This window comes from Gordionus sp. m RMFG-2023, chromosome 1, assembly GCF_954871325.1.
Source record: "Gordionus sp. m RMFG-2023 chromosome 1, tfGorSpeb1-WG-v2, whole genome shotgun sequence".
NCBI classification, from domain to species: Eukaryota; Metazoa; Nematomorpha; class Gordioida; order Chordodea; family Parachordodidae; genus Gordionus; species Gordionus sp. m RMFG-2023.
In genome coordinates, this window is record NC_088775.1 from 54,502,468 (window position 1) to 54,524,517 (window position 22,050).

At 26.7% G+C, this 22,050-nt stretch overlaps 2 long non-coding RNA genes across 2 annotated transcripts in view; both read right to left on the reverse strand.

Annotated features, from left to right (window-relative positions):
• Positions 1 to 20,168: 20,168 nt before the first annotated feature.
• LOC135922760 (uncharacterized) lies at positions 20,169 to 20,476 on the reverse strand. Its single transcript, XR_010571026.1, has 3 exons — positions 20,371 to 20,476; positions 20,281 to 20,302; positions 20,169 to 20,239 (listed from the first exon to the last, which is right to left on the reverse strand). It is a non-coding gene; the product is annotated as an uncharacterized LOC135922760 (long non-coding RNA).
• Positions 20,477 to 20,646: 170 nt separating this feature from the next.
• LOC135922761 (uncharacterized) overlaps positions 20,647 to 22,050 on the reverse strand; it is a 42,026-nt gene continuing 40,622 nt past the window's right edge. The window contains exon 3 of the long non-coding RNA XR_010571027.1: positions 20,647 to 20,669. This is a non-coding gene — a long non-coding RNA (uncharacterized LOC135922761). The remainder of the gene's footprint in view (positions 20,670 to 22,050) is intronic.

Below are 22,050 nucleotides of genomic sequence, written 5' to 3' on the forward strand. Positions count from 1 at the left end.
TTATACTAGAGTTTATGGAATTTTAATTATACTAAATAGTAAATACATCTTACCTCTAGAGCCTTATAAATGATCATATTATATGTATATCTATTTTTGAAAAACAGCCAATATATTTATTAAAAATACGATTTTCTACAAAAGTATGTTATTTTATCTTATACGCTTGTAATTCTTATGTAACTATTATGTAAATTAATTTTTCAGATTTATATCTTAAATATCATCTTTTTTAATATTTGAAAGAATTATTAATGCATATTGATGTACTATTTTAAATTTTATATATGCGCTGGCATAGCTACAAAAGAAATTACCTCCATGCAAATTTACAGTGGAATGCTTCCACCTCTCTCCCTCTTCCCAAAAAATGAATGCAATATGTCGTTATTCGGGCTCTGCCAATCCACGCATTTTTTATCGATTTATTTTATATTTTCCAATATTCATACAAACCCTATCCAATATTTATTATTTATGCAAAAAAATCACTAACTGCAAATTATGGGCAATACAGGAAACACTTTTTTCTGCTTCCCGTGGCCAAGGCGATATTTGGGACATTATCAAAAATGATTATGTCCATTTTATTTTTTTTTAATTCCTGAACATTATATTTTGACTCGTTATATATTTTTTAATCCTTTTCTGGTTCCAAATAATATAAAAAAATCATATTTTCGCATTCGTGAAACAATTTTTAGCTAAACTTTGATCGCGAGAATTTTAGAATGAAAATAATATCGCGAAACCTATTCCGCTGAAATTTTTTATGAATTATTTACAGCGAAGGCAATATCGCGAATGCATTATCACGAATTTATTTCTGCGAAACCTAAATTACGAAAACTTTGGAGTGAATACATTTTAAATCGCGCCTTTATAATAATCAATTTTTTTACCTGAATGTATTTGCGCGGATTTATTTACGCGAGAGTAGTGTTGTTAATTAGTTGATTTCTTCCGACTAAGACTAATAGTCGTAGTCGAGGAAATCGACTAAAAACTTTAGCGACTAAAACGACTAATTAGTCGACTAAAAACGACTAATTTAGTCGACTAATCAGAGAACATAAACAAAAAGAAGTAAAGTGAGAATTTGTCATTAAAATAACTATATGAGTTATATATAAGTTATTTTTAATATTTTCTGAATTTATTTTTCTTTGAAGGAACAGGTTAAAATTATAAATTGTTATTTTTGAACTTTTTTTAAATTATTTTAAAGCAAGGTATAAATATATATTGTAAACATGTTGAATCCAAATTTCAGTGAAGATGTACCACAGAAAAGTGACAATTGTCATAATCGTCATTTTTAAGTTTTTTTGAAATTTTTTGAAGCATATGGGTAAAAATATATATTGTAAACATGTTATATTTAAATTTCAGTGAAGATGTACCATAGAAAAGTGACAATTGTCATAATCGTCATTTTTAAGATTTTTTGAAATTTTTTGAAGCAAATAGGTAAAAATATATATTGTAAACATGTTAAAATAAAATTTAAGCGAAGATGTACCATAGAAAAGTGACAATTGTCATAAACGTCATTTATAGGTTTTTTTTTGAAATTTTTTGAAGCAAAATGACGATTATGAGAATTGTCGCTTTTCTATGGTACATCTTCGCTTAAATTTTATTTTAACATGTTTACAGTATATATTTTTACCTATTTGCTTAAAAAAATTTCAAAAAAACCTATAAATGACAATTATAACAATTGTCACTTTTCTATGGTACATCTTCGCTTAAATTTTATTTTAACATGTTTACAATATATATTTTTACCCATTTGCTTCAAAAAATTTCAAAAAAACCTATAAATGACGATTATGACAATTGTCACTTTTCTATGGTACATCTTCACTGAAATTTTAATATAACATGTTTACAATATATATTTATACCTTGCTTTAAAATAATTTTAAAAAAGTTCAAAAATAACAATTTAAAATTTTAACCTGTTCCTTCAAAGAAAAAGAAATTCAAAAAAAAATATATTAAAAATAACTATATATAACTCATATAGTTATTTTAATGACAAATTCTCACTTTACTTCTTTTTGTTTATCTTCTCTGATAGTCGTTTTAGTCAACTAAATTAGTCGTTTTAGTCGACTTATTAGTCGACTAATTTAGTCGCTAAAGTTTTTAGTCGAATTGTTCGACTAAAACTATTAGTTAGTCCTCTGTTAGTCGACTAAATTTAGTCGATTAACAACACTACGCGAGAGCATTACCCAAAAAAAAGATATTTCGAATGCATTTATTAAAAGAAAAACAATATCTTCAATATATATCTACCGACATTTCTGCGAAATGTTATAAGATCATTTCATAACTCATTCTCTATTATGTAAGCAAAAGTTGGCTTAAATGTGACCTTTATCTGATGTGATGAAAAAATAACTTCACAATTTCTTCCTTATCTTTCCACTCATGGTCATAAGTACGCAGGGGGAATTTTAGGTTCAATTTTTTACCCTAATAAATTTATTTCCCACACTCCTACATAAATTTGAAAATGTAAAAAATGCGCTTTACACAATTCAAAGTGAGATATAGCAAATGAGCTGAAATACTTAGAAATTTTTTTACTTATTCAGAACTAAAAATACTAAAAGCTAAGAATTTTAACTGATTTTTTTTTAATTCATAATGGCTTAAGTAAAATTTTAATTTTCTCAAATTTTTTTTTATAGAAATTTCTTAGTTTATTTTTTGTTTGAAATTTTAAAACGTCACTCCTGATGAAATTTATACTTTATAAATGATTAGACAAAATTGCATAAGAAATCTTAAAATATAATTTATTTGATACTTGTTTGTGTTCCCAGTATTTGAATATCGGAATATGAATGATTAAAATATTTGATACAAATATGAAAACAAAAATTGCTATAAAAAATAAATTTTTAAATCGCGGTTCAAAATCCTATAAAACGCAGTCTAAGGCATGACGTTATAGTTTTTATTTAGCTTATGATTCGGTTTTTATTTAGTGACGCAAAGCTGATTGATTAATAATAAGTATCGATAAGGCAATAAATATTAGCTCAACTCATATAAATTGACTTCGAAAAATATAGAACGGTGTAGCATAAAAAATTATATATAATTTAAAAAATTTCTAAATTATAAGCTACAGAATCATTTTATAAATTTATTAAGGTTAAAAAAATTAAAATCCCTATCATAGAATTGTTCTCTCAGCTTATTTTTTTTAAATATTTCATCGGCCTAGAATTGGAGTGCTCCACTTGCGAAAATGTTTAAAATGAGAAAATCATCATTAAAGTTTAAAATCAAATATAGAAAAACTTTATTGATCAGTTTTGACAGAGCTATGACTTTGGCAAAAATTAATATTTTTATTCTAGTTTTTATTTTTTTATATATTGGGAATAATTAAGTAATTATCCACTTCTAACTCAAAAATTTTGAAAATGTCGAGTAGAGCATTCCAATTCTAGACCGACGATTTTATTAATATCTCCTTTAAAATAAATGTTTTATAATTATCGCCAGGGATCCAAACCGAACCGTTAAACCGCTAAAAACTGGTATTTTTTATCGAACCTGAACCGAACCTAAACCTCTAAAAAAATTCCATCCGAACCTGAACCGGTTCGGGTCTTATGATTTTATGCTTATAAAATAATATGTACGTTATTATATATCCGAATTATTTTAAAAATTATCATCAATCACATTTGATTGATAAGTGTCTATCATAATTTTTATAAACTTTGTACATTGTCATTTTTTTAAATATTTTAAGCTTATAAATTATAATGCTTAGAGAAAAATTAAATCCAAAATAATTATTATAAATGACATATCAAATCTGATATCATATTGGAAGTGCCGGCTACCCAAGTTAGTGTGGAAAGATGTTTCAACAATTAAATTTATGCTACCTCATTGTGTTGAGCCGAATTTTGAAAATATATAATTGTGCAGCTTAATAAAAAAAAATTAAGTAAAAAAAGGAAAATATTGTTCATATTAAAATTAATCATTGATATATATATTTATAAATTAAATTTTATTTTATAATGTGCAATTAATAAAAATGAAGGTTTTATATATGTGTTTTTTAAATTAATGATAAAATAAAATATACATAATTCGAATATAGGTTTGAATACAAAAGTGTTCAAACCGGTTTTTAGAGGTTCGAACCGAACCGATATTTTAATTTTTTACGAACCTGAACTTTGAACCGTTATTTTTATCCGAACCCGAACCGATATTCGTTTCGGTTTGGATCCCTGATTATCGCTTGCTTTTGTTATATTGTCTCCGCAATTTGGGTTAGGCCATTTCCAGACAGAACGTTTTTTAGAAGCGGTTTTTAGGTAATGAAATTTTTTTTATATCCTAACAATGGATACTAACTTCTTTAATTAATTCTTTTATATAATATAATTAAAAAAACAATCCTGAGCCACATTTCAAGAGACCATTTAATCGTTCTTAAAATCAAACCAGTTTGTTTTCTTTCGAAAAAAATAGGGATCCGGATTGTTTTTTTAAATATCATATTATATAAAAAAATTAATTCTACTAGTGTTTTTTTTTGGAAAGCTGGTCATTACCCTAAAGCCGCTTTGAAAAGACATTCTGTCTGGAAATAGCCTTATGCTATAATGACTTCGCTGTAAAATTTACGCTATTATTGATTCGTGATAAAAGTTTTGCGGATATTTATTCGCTCAAAAGAGTTCACGATATGTGTTTCGCAAAAAATTCCCTACATTTGTTTGGTAATATAGTCTTTGTGGAATAGAATTTGTCAATGGGGATTCTCGATAAAAATTTCACTATAAGATCCATTCACTATGATAACATTTGCGAATAAAGTTTCGAGAAAAAGTGTTCGCAATAAAAGTTTCGCTGAGTTAACATGAACCAATTTATTTTGTAAATAAATTATTTAATTTTTTTTAAACATTACAAATCAATTAAATTTTGATTATTTATTTATTATTATTACGAAATTTGTGAAATAAAATATTAATTGCTTGGCCATCACGAAAGATATGGCTAAAATGGAAGGCAAACTGAAATGTAAAGGGTAAAAAAATGTGAAATTATCTATAACCGAATTTCAGATTTAATTTTGAGTGTTTATAACGAAACATCTAAATTTTTTAATTTAATGAATTACTTAATTCGTTTTAAATGAATTTCGGATTGAAATTTGGTGAATTAATTGTAGTTTAAATGAAACTAATTTAAAATATTGAAAATAAATGATTTAATACTATATATTATATATTTGTTTTTATAATATAAACACACTTTAACATGTTAACCCCCCCCCCCTCTTTGAATACTTACATAGCACATAATAAAAATTGTATACTATATTTAAATTTAAAAGACTAATCCGAAATATGTATTTATTAATTGAGCATTGTGTCCTCTATACTAAGCTAAAAATTACATTACACCTGAAGGCGCTATGACAACAAGGCTCACTCTTTGTGAAGAGTAAGAGAACGAGCTTAGCTAAGCGAATCATTATTATTTTTTAAATATAATCAGAAAAGAGTATGGAATAAATTATTTTATTTTTTTTGATCCAAGAAATAGGTTAGAAATTATGTAAAAATTTTCATATAATTATAAAAAAAACAAATAAAACATCTTCATATTAGTATTCTTGATCCTAGAGAAATTCATGGTTTCTGCGGTTCTTATAAAATATAGTAGTATTAAAAATAAATATCTGCTTAATGACTCACACTAAAGAATGTAACAGATATTCATTTGCAATTATTAAAAATTAATATAAATATTATATTTTTATGTAATATGTTTCTTATTAATAGATATTTATTCTGGAATTTTATAATAAATTTTATTCTTAAAAATGTACAAAATTTAAACATTAATTTTGAGTTGTTAAAATTTGCATGTGTAAATTTTCTTGCATATAAATAGTATATTAAAAATACATTTTAAAAAAATTATCAAATTATTGTTGAATTTCCCACAATATGACAACTCTTATGTGCATTTTTGAAACAATAAGATAAATAATAAATCACGTTTTCAAATTTTTGATATAATGATTAGAAATAAGGTAAATGGTTATGTCTAAGGCCTACCTACTTTTTACGCTATTTTGATTAAAAATATTTTTTACGTAACTTTATTTCCACAAATTAAATATTGGTATAAAAACATGATTATAATTTGTTACATATATATATATAATTTATTTATTATTGCATTTTAATAATAAAAACATTTCGGTATTGTCATCCCCAAGTCTAGAACGAAGATCAGAAAGTATAAGCTTTGCCATACTAAATAATCGTTCAGCACTAGCACTTGAGGGCCACGCAGTATTAATTTTAATAAACACACTTTTTATATGAAAAAAATCATCAAAAATATTTAAATGAGTATTTTTAGATTTAAAAAAAATATCTAAAGTTTCAATAATATTATTATTATTTATTTAAAAAAAATCGTCTATGGAAGGTCGCGGTTTGGAACTTGCTAAAGTATTAGTATCGTGGTTAAGCATGGCATTTTTTAACGTTACCATCAGCATATCAAGATTCAATCAAATTAATGTATGGCCAATTTAACTTCTTAGGATGAACGATAGCAGTTATTACATTATCATCATCATACAGATCTGGAAATCTAATTTATAAAGCGATTGTATTTATTATAAAAAAAGAAGAATACCTTTTTAATTTTCAAAATTTAAATTTATCTGAGATTTAGATTCATTTATAAAAAATATTAAAATAGCATTAAATTATGGTAAATAAAGATTTTAAAAATATAATTATTATACACAAGGTAATTAATAATATATTAATTTTGAATTTTATATTAATACTATATATTAATATTATAGATTGTGTTGTAAATTAAACCAATTTAAATTATGGCTATTCTAGCAATAAATTATTCATTTTATATAATTGTATAATAGAAAATAAAAATAAAGTTTTGACCTTTTCTCAATGCTTTTAGCATAGACTCTACCAGTGGTTGGAAAATTTTAAATTATTGATTCTTTTGAGCTTGGTAATTAATATACTCAGTGTGGGAACATAATATCCCATGCTCATATTATCTTGCCCTTCCAAGATTATAAGTGAGGATTTTGTAAGACATGGATTTCTGAAATAATATTTGCTAGAATGTTATAAGTCTGACAGCCAATTATTCTTTTTAGAGCTAATGCTACAGATTTTCGTTTTAGATTTTTTGGATCAATCCAATGTGCGGTCACTCCTAAATAAGCTCTAAAAATATGAATATCATATTATAAATCAGAAAATAAACATTTTTACCTTCTATTGTGCGTTCAGCAATCTGCTGTTATACATGTAAGAGACATCTGATATATTTAATATTAAAGATTATTTAAAGCTATCCAAAATTCTTGCCATCAATGTCTGCCGGCAAAATATCTTGGTACATGGAGAAAAAGTGTTTTTCATCTTTATAAAAGAACCATTAACTTTGTCAGCCAATTTTTGACATACACCTGGTGTTGATGAATCCAAATTGCTTAATTTTGTTTGAATTAAATTTGATTTGGAAGTGGATGTATCTTCTTCCATTACCCCAAAACTTTTGAGATATTTTTCAATCTCTTTATAATTTGAGGTGTGAACAGTCTAAAATTATAACAGTAATATTTAGAATAAAAATTATATAGGAGATAAGTACATAAAAATGATTAAAATAACTATTTTAAATAATTTAGATAAAATTTATAAATATATAAAAAAAATGATTGGTCTTTGATTTAAATTTATTTTAAAAATTAAGGATTAGCCTACACATTGATATTAAATTTGTTTAATATATTACCTTTAAGTTTTGTCAAATTAAAGCTGCTTGTATGATTTGAGGATAAAATTTTGCGACAATCTTACATCAAAACTGATATCCAGTAGTAATTTTTTTTTCAAGATTAAAGTATTTTTTGAATTTTGGGAAAGGATAATCTATATTTTTCTCATTTTCCAAAGAAATTTCATCTTCAACAATCTCACATTTTTAATAACTAAATTTATAATGCTAACTAGATTTATAATGTATATTTTTAAATATAAATTTCAAAATTAAATTAAATAAAAGGATTATAATTTAGATTTAATAAAAAATATATTTTAATAATTTTTAGATGTATTTATTATGTAAAATTGAAAGTCTAAATTAGTAGCGAGCTACCGCTATCGCTATTTTCTAAAAATAGTAGCCCGCTAAAGCTACCGCTACTGAAAAAAGTAGCGCACTATTTTAACAAAATGGTCTAAGGTTAAAATAGAAGACGAAGTCTCTTTCCCTAAATTCGTAAAAGTTATAAACGTTTATTTAGACAAAATTACTAGATATTAAAACAAAAAATAAGTTAACGATTCGAATAAAGCTTATATTTTAACAAAATCTTCCCCATTATATTTATATAAAACTAGTCCATAAGTTCTGAGGTCGAATTCAATAATTATGAATCGGTAATTAAAAAACTTAAAATATTGTACCCTTTAAAGAATGTGAATAGTAAATTTTTAGAATTCTTTAGCACTTGCCAGTTTAAGGATGATAAATTTATAGAATCGTACGAAAATATGCCATTTACGGAGTGTAATTTTACAGACGATAGATCTATAGAAAAAAAAATCAAAATATGTACCTTATCCAAAGACATTAAATTTAAAATTAAAGATTTTAAAATAGATGAGATAAGAAGTGAGTTAGAAGACATCAATACAATTATTATTTTTGAAAAAGTTGTATTATTTTTTATAGTCAAAATAATTGGTGTCTTTATTTTTAATTCTTATCTATATATAGTAATTTATAATTTATGTTATTTAACTTCTAATATTATGCAATTAGATTGACCTCAATAATATAATATTAAATACAGGAAAGTTAAATATTGTATGACAAATATAAAATTCAAATAGCGTTGAATATATATAAAATATAACATCTTATTTCTCACCAAGTTCAACGTCTATTAATCTTTTTGTTTGCTTTCGCTCCCTCGTTAGATATCGGTTTTTAATTCCTTCTTGACTTGGTTCTATTTTATCTTCTAACTTTATATTGTTATTTTTATCGATTCGGGTTCAACTAGTTCCTCATTGTAGTTGGTCGGTGTGTTTTTCTTCGATTTTTTCTTTTTCTTCCCTTTTCCAGTGTTGTGATGGCGGATTCCCCTGGTATACAGCAACACCTGGTATATCTGCATTGTTTTTGACATCCACTACAGCTGTTTACTAGTTTTTCTACATCTTTATATCTAATTGTTCCCACGTAATGGATTTCATTGATGTAATACCCATATGTCTTGTATGCAATATGTAAAATTCTTTTGAAGGGAGTTCGGAATGATTAATATTTACAAAATAAAATACCGTCATCATTTTCTATTCTATTCTTGTTTTAAAAGCTTGTAACTGGTGCTTGATTTTGTATGTTTGTACCATTTATTAATATTTTTACTCTTAAAATTGGATCTTTCGCATTCATCTCTAAGTTCTTTTCTAGATAGAGTTAATATGTCATAAGTAAATTTTCTTATATTTCACTGTTTTATTTCACTTGTTATTCTAGCATTTTTTTGAAGTTGGATAATTTTGTATTGCCATTATTAAGGGCGGACTGGCCATAAGCCTAGTGGGAAAATCTCTCATGGGGTCTCGAGATTTTACAAATTTGGGAGTTTCTCCTTAGTAAATTACAAATTTGGGTCTTCTTTAGTAAAGAAAAAAGAATTTTTTAAATTAAATTGGCATATATCTAAATATGTTTTAATACAATTTTTTTTTAAAATATTTGAAATTTAAATAATTATTAAATATTAATTAAATTATCTGGAGGAATTATAAGCACTATAAAAAAACTCATTCATTTTATTTGAAATTCATGTTAATATATAGAAAACACATTATTGAAAAAGAAAATGAAAATAGCCAAACCCCATAAAAATAATTTATGATTTTTCAGATTTATATCATTTTATTTATCTTTTAACTATTCTAACCCAGAACTAAGTATTTATCCCCCTCCCAACTAAAATGAGCCATATTTGTTTCACAAACATATTTTAATGTAAATGTTTAAGGATTTTTCTGAACTAGAGTGGAATCTTTACTAAATATATTGATTAATAATGATCTTATCATTCAAACATAACATCTACATTTTATCTGACAGATCATTAATATAGAAAAAATATATGGATAATCTTGATATCTATTTTATTAAATATAAATTCTAATTTTATAAAATCTATATTTTTTTTATATTATGCTTAAAAATATATAGTAAAACGAGAAAATACAAAAGTAAAGTGGAGCAGAAAAACTTCATGAGAAATCTTGTAAAGAATTTAAGATTGCTTGTGAGAATACAAAACAGCAAAAGTTGTCTTTTTTTCAATATAGCAACTACAAACTTATCAAAAACATTTTTATATCTTAAAACTTCTTCAGACTCCTCTTTATGCGCCAAAAAAGGTGATAATACAACGTTGCCTGGCATTCTAGTTCATACCATAAAAAGTTCACATAAATCACATCTAAAAAAAGTCATCCTTATGTTTATTACAAGTATCTTCATTATAAATATTGATTTATGTTCTAACATACTGATTTTTCTCATGCTCAGACCACAAAAATAGCATATTTAACTAGCTCAGAGACTCCAGTTTCTTATTTACCTTTACATGATAGGACAATTTCACCAAATATTCCAATATCATTTCCATCAAAAAATAATAGCATTCCTATTCTATCCTTAACTTTAAAGTAAACTTCATCTTTATCTACATTACAAATACCTTCATCTTATAAATTCTAGTCGAATATCCGACTTTTCATGAACAGAAGCAGCAAATGTAAAGAAAAAGATCTCACCTATTAAGTCAAATTTATTTCATTTAAATTCAAGTGCAACAATTCCACAAAAACTTGCCTTTTTACAGCGGTTGGTATAACTTTCATATAAAAACATTTCATATACGTCATACGTCATAATAAGCGCAATTACCCTTTATCGCTATATGAAACAGCAGAGCTACGCTTGGACTATCTCATCCCATCTAATTGGGTTAAGAAATTTGGGGGTAACCTATGAGATGAGCCCATCCACAGTTCTTGGGCAGGCTGCAGTTACCTGTGCGCGCAAGAGGCGAAACCACTTGCTTAAACGCCTACGGAAAATAAGAAGAGAGAGAAAAGCCCGTACCCGATTAAGTAAAATGTAAATTATAGGGAGGGGTATTGGTAAATTATAAGTTTATGGTCTATATTGAATTTATTTATTTAATATAAATATGATATATTTTTTAAATAAATCTGCCTTACTATTTAAGAATATTAGAATAGTGAGTTAAGTATATTTTGGATAATTATATCAAGGTTAGGTACATGAAGAGTTTTATAAACAAATAAATAAATGTATGTTTACCATGGCGGGAGGAAAGTGGTGCTTATGCTGCAGGGGGGGCTGAGAGATTTGGAGGGTGCAGGTAGCCCGATTTGATTTTTAGAAGCTTTTTTATTGAGCTTTTATTATTGTTTAGACGTATGAATTGTTCCATCGTCAGATTTAGGCTTATGATTTCTTTTATCGTTCTGTATAGCCAATATGACTTGTATTTACCGTATGTTTTACCTTCATGAGACTCGAGCCAGATTATAGCTTCATGAACTATGTTTTGTCTGAAGTTTCTGATGGTGTGACCAAAGAATTGAATGTGCCTTTTTTTGAGAGTAGTCTCGATCGGGATGTTTTTTGAGATTCGCCATAGGCTGGCATTTGAAATTATTCTTGGATAGAAAATACCGTTGAGCTGGCGCAGACAGCGGTTTACGAAAACCTGTATTTTCTTTGTCTGAGATTTATTTATTTCCCAAGTGTCGCTGCCGTAGAGGAGGACTGGAATGACTGTGGCGTTAAAAATTCGGAGTCTCGTTTTGACTGAGATCTCTCTTGCTGTCCATAGTTTGTAATATTTCATGAAGGTTATTTTGGCGTTTTTTAGTCGGGCTTCGATTTCACCGCTGATATTTCCTTTATTATCGATAAGTACGCCAAGATATTTAAAATTTTTAACTATTTTAATTTCATTTCCCTCAAATGTTAAGTTATTTATAGACGCCTCTGGGGATGGCATAATAAAAGTTTTATTAAAGTTGATGGTTAAACCTACTTTGTTGCTATGAAAGCATAGACTTGTAAGTAAGTCTATTGTCTCATCTCTTGATTTGGTGATTAAAACTGGATCATCTGCGTATGAGATGATTCTTAGGTGATTGATATTATTATTGTTTGATGATATATCAACTAGGTTCATGGTGCTCGTGGTTTCCTTTATAATTTTGTTTATGATTATATTGAACAAAATAGGTGATAGTACACAGCCTTGTTTTACACCTCTTTTAATCTTGAAGTAAGGTGAGAAAGTTTGGCCTAGCTGTAATTTGGCCCAAGAGTTATTGTAATGGTACTTCAAGATTTTAATTATGTTAAGATCAATATTGCAATCTGCTAAAACTTCCCAGAGGGCATTGTGTTTTACGTTATCGAAGGCTTTGCTGAAGTCTATGAAAGTAAATATGAAAGGGAGTTTATATCTAAAGCACTTCTGGAGATAGATTTTAAGAGCTAGAATGGGTTCGTTAATGTTTTTATTTGGCCTGTAGGCGCAAATATTATTTGATAGGAGGTTTTTGGTAGAAGCTAGGATTCTGTTCTTCAGGAGCACCATGAACACCTTTGAGACTGTGGAGGTGAGAGCAATGGCCCTGTAGTCTGCGAAAGATGAAGGATGGAGTTTCTTGGGGAAGTTGCAGATTGTGGATTTATTCCAATCATCTGGGGTTTTGCCTGAATGCCATATTTTGGTGAATATGGCTAATAGATATTTAGAAATGCTCTCTGGAGCGGCTTTTATGTGTTCATTTCTGATCCCATCAGAGCCGGGGGCTCTATTGTTTTTAGTTTGTTTATGGCTCTGTTAATTTCTGTGAGGGAGAAATCAGAGTGGGGTAATGGCAAGATTGTCTGTTGGGGGCTCACTATCTTGGAAAGGATCCTGGACACAAAGGCTGACATATAGAAGTCTGTCCAGATGGCCATTTGCTCTTCAGGGTCTGTATATTTGTTACCTCCTTGTAAATTAAGTATTGGTAATTTCTTAAAGCATGCTGGTTTGCAGAAGTGTTTGAGCTTTTTGTAGGCGTCATGAGTTTTGTTGTTCCTCATATCTATTTCTATTTCTTCCGCTCTCTTTGCTAAGAAAATCCTACGATCGCTACGTAGTAATCTCTGAATGCGTTTCCATAGTTCTAAATTGCGGCTGCTATCGTTTTTTATCGATAGGATTAAGTTTTTTGTATTTGCTGAGAGCCATTCTCTTTTTTGGTATTTGGCTGTGGTTGAGGTTATTGTAGGCGTGGAAAATCGCACTTTTGAAGTCTGACCAACATTCTTCTAATGGTTTGGTAGGGAAGGACTGAATAATCCTAGCTAGGCCTGAGCATATTGTTTCATTATAGGCTGTTTTGTTAATGTTAGTGAAGTGCCATTTGGTAGGTTGTTCTGGCGTTGTACGTATTGTGCTATGGATGCGCCTGGTATTATTGTTCCTCCATTCATCACTTCGTATTATTATATGTGCTTTGATCAGTTTGTGATCTGATATATTTATGTTTAGGATGGCCTTTACATCTGCAAACCAGCTATGGATATTGGATAGGAAGAAGTCAATTTGGGAGGAGTGGCCGCCTCTTGAGAAGGTCATGAGGTGAGGAGGTTTATGTTTGAAGAACGTGTTTTCAATTTTTTTAGATTGTTATCAAAACATATTTGGAGTAGTTTTTTTCCATCTTTATCGTTGCTGTTATATACTGTTGTGTGGCCTATAGTATTGCTTACTTTGTATGTTATGTCATGGCCTATCTTAGCATTGAAATCTCCCATAGCTATGATATTGTATCTTTTTGGTAATGAGCTTATCACGTTATCTAGATGTTCTAGGAATAACATTCTTTCTGTGAGTTTATGGGGGACGTAAACATTGAGGAGGATGGTGGGTTTGTAGGCGGTATTCGGGTATAGTACAGCAATTCTTTCGGTTATAGGGACAAATTTTATAATGTATTTTTTGAGCTTATTTTTGATAAGGAAGGCCACACCTGACCATTTATTGATCGTGGTTCCAGAGCTATAGTATATATAATTTGTAAATTGGGCCGAATGGTTGTCGGGGGAGTGGGTTTCCTGTAATCCTATTATGTCGGTAGAGTCATTTGATAATAGCGTCATAAGAATTGACATTTTGTCTTTGATGCCATTAATATTTAAGGAGGACAAGAAAAGGGACCCGTTTAGCATAGTTTTAACGGAGGGATTAAGATTCATGATGTAAGGTTTGGTAAATAAATTTTTCTGAACTTGTATTTTGCTATTTCGTACAATATTTTGAGCTAAAGAGTTACGTGAAGGACTTTAATCCGGAGTGTTTACTGGGATCCGGGTGATTGGGTAAATTTAAAATAATTTAAAATAGTTTAAAATAGTTTTAAAATAGTTTTAAATATGGCAGAAAATTTCTTAAGTATAAATGGGTGAAAAGAAAATAATCATGTAGAACTATTCTAGTTATTTCCGTTTCGATATCTTATTTATTACAGAAAATTAAATAAAATAATTAAAATAGAAAAACATGGAGATCATAATAATTTTGTAATTTGCATGTTGTTTTCCATTTCATATAAATAATTGCGACTTTATATGGTTAATGAGTGAATGTATGGAAATAGTCTAAATACCAACCTAATTTGCTAAATACCGACCAAAATTTATTAAAATGTAATAAAACTCTTATTATTTAATATATTAATACGGAATCACGTGGTCGAGTCCGGCCTCCTATATATTATCCCCCCAAGGATGGAACCACCAAGTTAGAATAAGAAAAAAAACATGACCATTCCCGGGATTCGAACCCAGAACCATGGGATAAGTAAGCCAAGCTCTTGCCTACTAGGCCATAGAGGCTTTCCAAAAATAACGATTTTTCAAATATATATTATAAATACGTTTAATTTTTTTTAACCAATGGGTATAAAGTCGCAATTATCACAACCAATCATAAAAAAAGTCACAATTATTCTCAGTCGCAATTTTTTACATGAAAGGTTTTTATATGAAAGTTAGGGAAACGTTTTACAGCAACATCCAATCCAACCTGTGTACCTGACCCTAAATACATCGTGTTTATATTATAGAGTAGTTATGGAAGATAAAGTACCACGAAATTGGCTTTCATTTGCTATAATTAATCATTAAATTAAAGCTAATTACTTATCAATTTGTATAGCTTTTGCTGGTTATGAAAATTCATTTTCAAAAGGGTGCACCAATTTTAAACATATATATTATGTTATTGAAATGTTAAATGCTATTGATTTTGAGCGGTGCGCAACTTCTTTTTTTCAAAATATATTACATTTTTATATTAGATTTCGTTTATTATTAAAATATTCCAGAGCTTTTATTTAATTCTTAACAATATTTTATTTTTTTGTACTATAAATATTTTGTTAACTGATTTTTTTTCTCAGCCTTACATACAAATAAAAATATATATAAAACAATTAAGATTTAGTTAATATTTTACAAGAAATAATAAGAATTATAATATAAATTTATTTCTAATATATAAAAATATGGGAAGATTAAAATCAATGAAGAATAATGTATTCAACTCAAAGGACGAGTAATTCTTTTAAAATAATCATATGCATAAATATTAAAAAAATAAAAATTATTTTAAATTTTGTATATTATATTAGATTTCAAATAAAATCTTATATGGGGCCTTTCTTAAATATCTTCCACGAGGCCTTTAAGCTCCCTGTCCGCCCCTGGCTATTTTTTCATAAAATTTATTTTGCTTGTTTTGACTTTTAATCCCGCATTTTGTAATTTTTTAAGGACTTGTTTTATATTCTCAATATGTTATGTATCATTTTTTCCTATGATTATAACATCATCTAAATAAACTGCTGATCTTTACAGACAGCCAGTAAATCGTCAATATATCGTTGAAATAATATTGGTGCTGTAGCTAAACCAAAAGGTAATCGTAAATAGCGGTAGTATCCATTTGATGTTACCCATAGGCGTAGTCGTGGGGGGGGGGGGGCAAGGGGAAATCTCCCCTTATAAATTTAACATTTTTTTGTGAATATCATTTTAAGCTAATAAAAAATATCCCCCTTAGTACCCCTCCCCACTCCCTATGCATATATCTTAAACAATAATTTGAAAGAAAGAATGTAAAAGTTGATATTTTTTTATAAAACTATTCATCATAATTAATACATTTTTGGAAAAAAGCATTTATATATATATATATATAAAAAGTGAATCAAAAATGTTTTTTAAGAAATGGAATATAATCCAAAGATAAGTCTTAAGACAAAAGTGAAATGTATTATAATTATTAATAATAGATCCATAAAATTACTAAATTATATAATATATCAAATATAATTTTTATAAAGTGAGTAATTTTAATTTATTTATCTTAGTAAAAGTAAAATTAAATTATAAAGCTCTTGATAAAATTAAATCATAAATTAAATTTAAAAAATTAAAGCACAATACTAACAGTGGTATATTATATGTCGTAGATTTACAGTATATCTAATTTTATCAATTATCATATGACAATCAAATAATTTTTACCAATATAGCGAATTATATATTTTACAGAAAACTATAAAATATTGATAAGGACATCAGAAAATATCTTTTAAAGACATTGTGGGATGAATATATAAAGATTAATTTTTAATATCATTTTTAATTTAAAATAAATAGATGGCGTTAAATAATTGAATGCAAATTGTTGCTATATTTATTATCAAGAGCATTGATTAGTGAAGTTTGTTAAAATGTTAACTGTAATATATTTACTAACTGTCTAATATGTCTGTAAAAGTGGAATTTTACCTAGTATTTTTTAACTAATTCTATATAATAGAGGAATATCAACTATATGTTTACTTACTTTTTATAAATATATTACTTAGATTTGTTTGTAATAAATTATTACCATCATTTTATATTAATGATATACAAGTAATTTATTAAATCAATTATATTAGCGGCATTAATATGTCAATTTAAAAAATAATCACATTTGTTAGTATATCTTTTAAGGTTTAATAATAATATATTTAAATAATATAAATAAATATATAGTAAATTAATATAATAAATTGAGCATATGATATAAAAGAATTATGAGTTTTCATAGTTTGAGCTTCAGTTTTTCTTCTTCCATCTGAATATTCCTCTCTTGTTCTTAATTGCTTTTCTCATCGCCGATTCTGTGATTAGGGTTTGGTTCTTTTGTTGACTTCCATCTGAATATCTCTCTCTTGTTCTTAATTGCTCTTCTCATCGCCGATTCTGTGATTAGGGGGTATCAGTCATTGAGAATATGAAGCTGAGGTAATTGGATTTTATTATTAAATTTTATATAAACTAATAAAAATATATTTCGTATTTGTTCCAGGCTTATTTTTTTTTATTAATTAACCTATCTTGTAAAAATATTTTATGACTATGGCTGGGCAAAAACGGGCTGAAGACCCGCCCAAATGGAGTCTGGGGGCGAAGCCCCCAGTAACTTTTATTCCCCCCCCCCGGAAAATCCTGGCTACGCCTATGGTGTTGCCATTGTTAATAATTCTTCGACAATACTCATTTGTAAATATGCGTCTTTGAGATCAAGTGTTGTATACTTATTTCCATTAGCGATCTATGCGATTAATTCTTTAAACGTTGGTAGAATGTGATAGTCTTTTAGTAGAAATTTATTTTACGTTACTTTGAAATCTCCACATAATCGTAGTTCCCTTGAAGTTTTACATACTACCATAGGAGTACTCCAGGTTGCTCTTGTTGTTGAAGGATCTATTTTCTTTATTATGTTATTTTCTTCCGAACGTTTCAATGTTGAATTTATACTTTGGGATGGTCGATGACGGGATCAGGGGGCCGGGTTTTATCGATTTAGTCCTGGAATCACTTGGACAACGTATTTAAAATAATATTTTCAAAGTTTATTCAACAAAGTAAAATTACAAAAAAAATTTCAATTTACAAAACGAACGAAAATAATTAATGATCTAAAAGGTGTTTTGTTTTCAACCTTTATAATTTTTAAAACAAAGAGGAAAAAAAAAGTTGTTATTTAATCGCGATACAATCATTCATGAAACTGGTAAGAACCAGTTTCAAATGCAATATAAAAATAAGGTAAAATTTATCAATTTCATAACAAAATAAAGGAAGATGGGAAAACAAAAGAAACAAGTGGAGAAAAAAAGAAATAAGTTGTACGGGACAAGGGGGGGGGGGGAGGTAGAACATAACATGTATCTATTGAGGAAAATATATGAAACGATTTAACATCAGCCATTTTCGAGCTTGTACACATCAAATTTAATAATATATATACATGACTTTTATACAACAAAAGAGTTGGTTTTGCAAGTTGATCGAATATATAAAATACAGACTCTATCTCATAATATATATATTATATCATGATTGACAGTTTAGAATATAATATATAAAAATACAAGGATTGACAGACAGTTCTATAATATAAATATTACAACAATAGCTACTTCATCTTATGAGTAAATTTATACCCTAATTTTGCGTAACATATTAATTTACTATGTTATTTATATATTTTTTAAATTATCTATATTATTTTATATAGATAAGCAATATACCTAGGAATCCAATCTTATTTTCTATTTATTTTAGGATAAGTCCATTTCAATTAAATCTAACAGAGACAGAGAAAGGATCAAATTTAAAAATATAATTTACATCTATACAAACAAAATGATTATATTATTCATTTGCCTCTAACTATTCTCATTTCTAAAATGGTTTTATATTTTGTTTAATTATTATTTATTGCTATTTAAAATATTAATTTTTTTAAATTTAACTTTTTACAAAAGAATAGTTGAAAGCAAATGAGTAATTTAATTATTTTGTTTGAATAGAATAATAGATGTAAATTTTATATTATTGAATTTGATCTTTTCTCTGTTGTGAGATATAATTTAAATTGACTTATCTTAAAATTAATGTATGAAAAAGAATATCATATTTTTTTGAAAAGATAGGATTCCTAGGTATGTGAGAATTTATATTCTTATCTATATAAAATAATATAGATAACTTAATATATAAATAACATAGTAAATTATTATGTCACAAAAAAATAGGGTATAAATTTACTTATAAAAATCTAAAGTCTGATAAAATGAAAAATATATAACTGAGTCATGAAATTTTTTGTATTGGTTAAGGGTTCAATGATAGGTTTGTTAGTGCTTAATAGAACAAATTATTATATATCCTTTATTGGTTGAATTTAAAAAAAAATGAATATTAAATTAAAAATTATATGGAAAATAAGGTTACCTCTTTTATTGAAAGGATAGGATTATTAGGTGAAAGAGAATTTGTATTTTTTATTGTTATTCATCTATATAGTTAAAATTTACCTATAAAAATTAAAAATTAAAATAGTCAGATAAAAGGAAGAATCCATACTTATGACTCATAGATTCTTGAACTTGGTTAAGAGTCAATAGTAGGTTAGGCAGTGCTAATTATATTTAGCCCATCATTAGTAATTTTAATTTATGTGCACAATAAATAATCATTTGAACTAAATTTTTATTCATTTATTTGCAATTTTAGAAAAATTTTAAAATAACCCCTGATCTTAATAAATAAATTTCTGAATAAGATCCCATTAAATAGGAAAATTTCTAATTATCCATCATTGAATAAAGGAGAAAATTATTCCCCATTAATCTTGATGGGCTATCAGCTAGTTTAATATATAATGATATCAAATGTTAAATTTATACATAAATTCAAGAATTAAAATAGTCTTTAAATAAATATCTTATTCCTCTTGAATTTTTCATAATCAATAATATATTTTACAGGCATTTTCAACTGAACACTTTATAGATTTAGAATTAATGGCAAACTTATCAGTATGCCAAATGTGCATTCAATCACTACTTAACTTATAATGTTTTGCTTCCGGACTGGTATTTTTCATAGGATATGGTTTCATAGTTTTTTAAAGTGTTTGATATTGGTTTTTCTAACTCTAAAATAATTAAAAACTATTTATTAATATTAAAAATATACTTTGATAAAAAGTGCTTACCATCTAATGAGCCAGGTCAAAATATTTTTGTGCAATCTAAAAATATATTAATATATCTAAATTTATAATACCTTCTCCCAATGTTCTCTAGTTGGAACTGGCATATGAATATCTTTTAAAGTTTTCCATATAGCATCACATACCTCTGGAATGATGGTAACAATGCATTTTGCTTATTCTGCTTTTTAACTTGGTTTGTTTTTTCTTATATTGGTATTTGGGTTTTGTTGAAAAATCTAATAAAAATAATATAATTATATATAAGAACTGAAAAAATTATACTTGGTTGCTGGATACCATTGCTTTGATATGTGAATAAGTGTATGAATGCTGAGCTTTTGGTAAGGTGATTACTATTGGACCGATTAAACTATAATCATTTTTATTGGACAAATATGTTTTAAAAGAAAACTATTGGCTAAATTTGATTGACGTTTTTTGAAGATTATATATATAGATTATTTTATAGCCCTAAATAAATAAATAAAATCATTTATAATTTAAAACTAAAAAATTTAATATTGTAATTAGCAGAGTTGAAAATGACTAATCAACTGTATATTTATTTTTAAATTTTATTATCATACCTATTCAATGTCATGTCATTGTACCTATTCCTAAAAATATTTTCTAGGTCCAAATAAGTATAATAAAAAGTAAGAAGACATATAGTTTATTATCCTCTATTATATACAGTTGATTATAAAATACTAAATAAAATGCCACTTTTAGAGACGTATTTGATAGTTATAATATATTACAGCTAATATTATAATGAATTTTACTAATAAATGCTTTTGATAATAAATATAGTATTAATTTGCTTTCAAGTATTTAACGCTATCTATTTAGTTATAAATAGTGTTAAAAATTAAACACAAATTTATTCATCCTACAATAGATGTAATAAATTTGATATCTTTTCTTTTTTACGTTAAGTGTATTTTTTTTCTTTTTCAAGAAACAGTTTAGTTAAATTTTTAATACAAGTATATTTTTGATATTTTTACAAACTACTTATATTTTAAGATATAATATACCAACTAGAGGTGGTGCGACAATATATAAATTCTTAATTGTTTCATCATATCATTACAGTCCTTATTTTATAGTTCCAAAATGTTTCATCTAATATGGCATCCTTGCTGTGTAAAAAACTCAAGGCTTCAATATATTTGCACAATTATTTCTTCCAAAATTTTTAGTGTTTTTATTTTATCAATTTATCCAACATATTCTGATACTAGTTTACATCGTGAGTGTCATGGCTATTACTGCATATTAACCAGCATCTATTATTTGTATTGCTATGTAATTTAAGATTATTACTACAGCGGCTGAGAACATATGATTGTATATTTTAGATAAACAATAATGGTCAACTGTGTGGTTTATATATTATATATCATTTAAAATGGACGATAATCTTTTAGAAATTTAATATCTCATAATAATTTTATCGATTACTTATCTAGCTACCATCATGTCATCTAAAAGGAAGCTCTAATCACTTAATAGTTTTATGATTTGGATTGGTCGTTTATACTCTCTTCTTCAAGAATTGTTGATTTGGTTTAGGCCTATAAATTTTTTCTTATTAGTCAATTCTATAAATGTGTAAAATGGTAACAAAGAGTTATATTAGTTTGATAACATTTTGTCAATGTAAGTTGCTAAGAATTATATTATTGCATTATGTGGTTTTTAAAAACTATTATCAATTGAGGCATATGTATGAGTTATTAATCTTT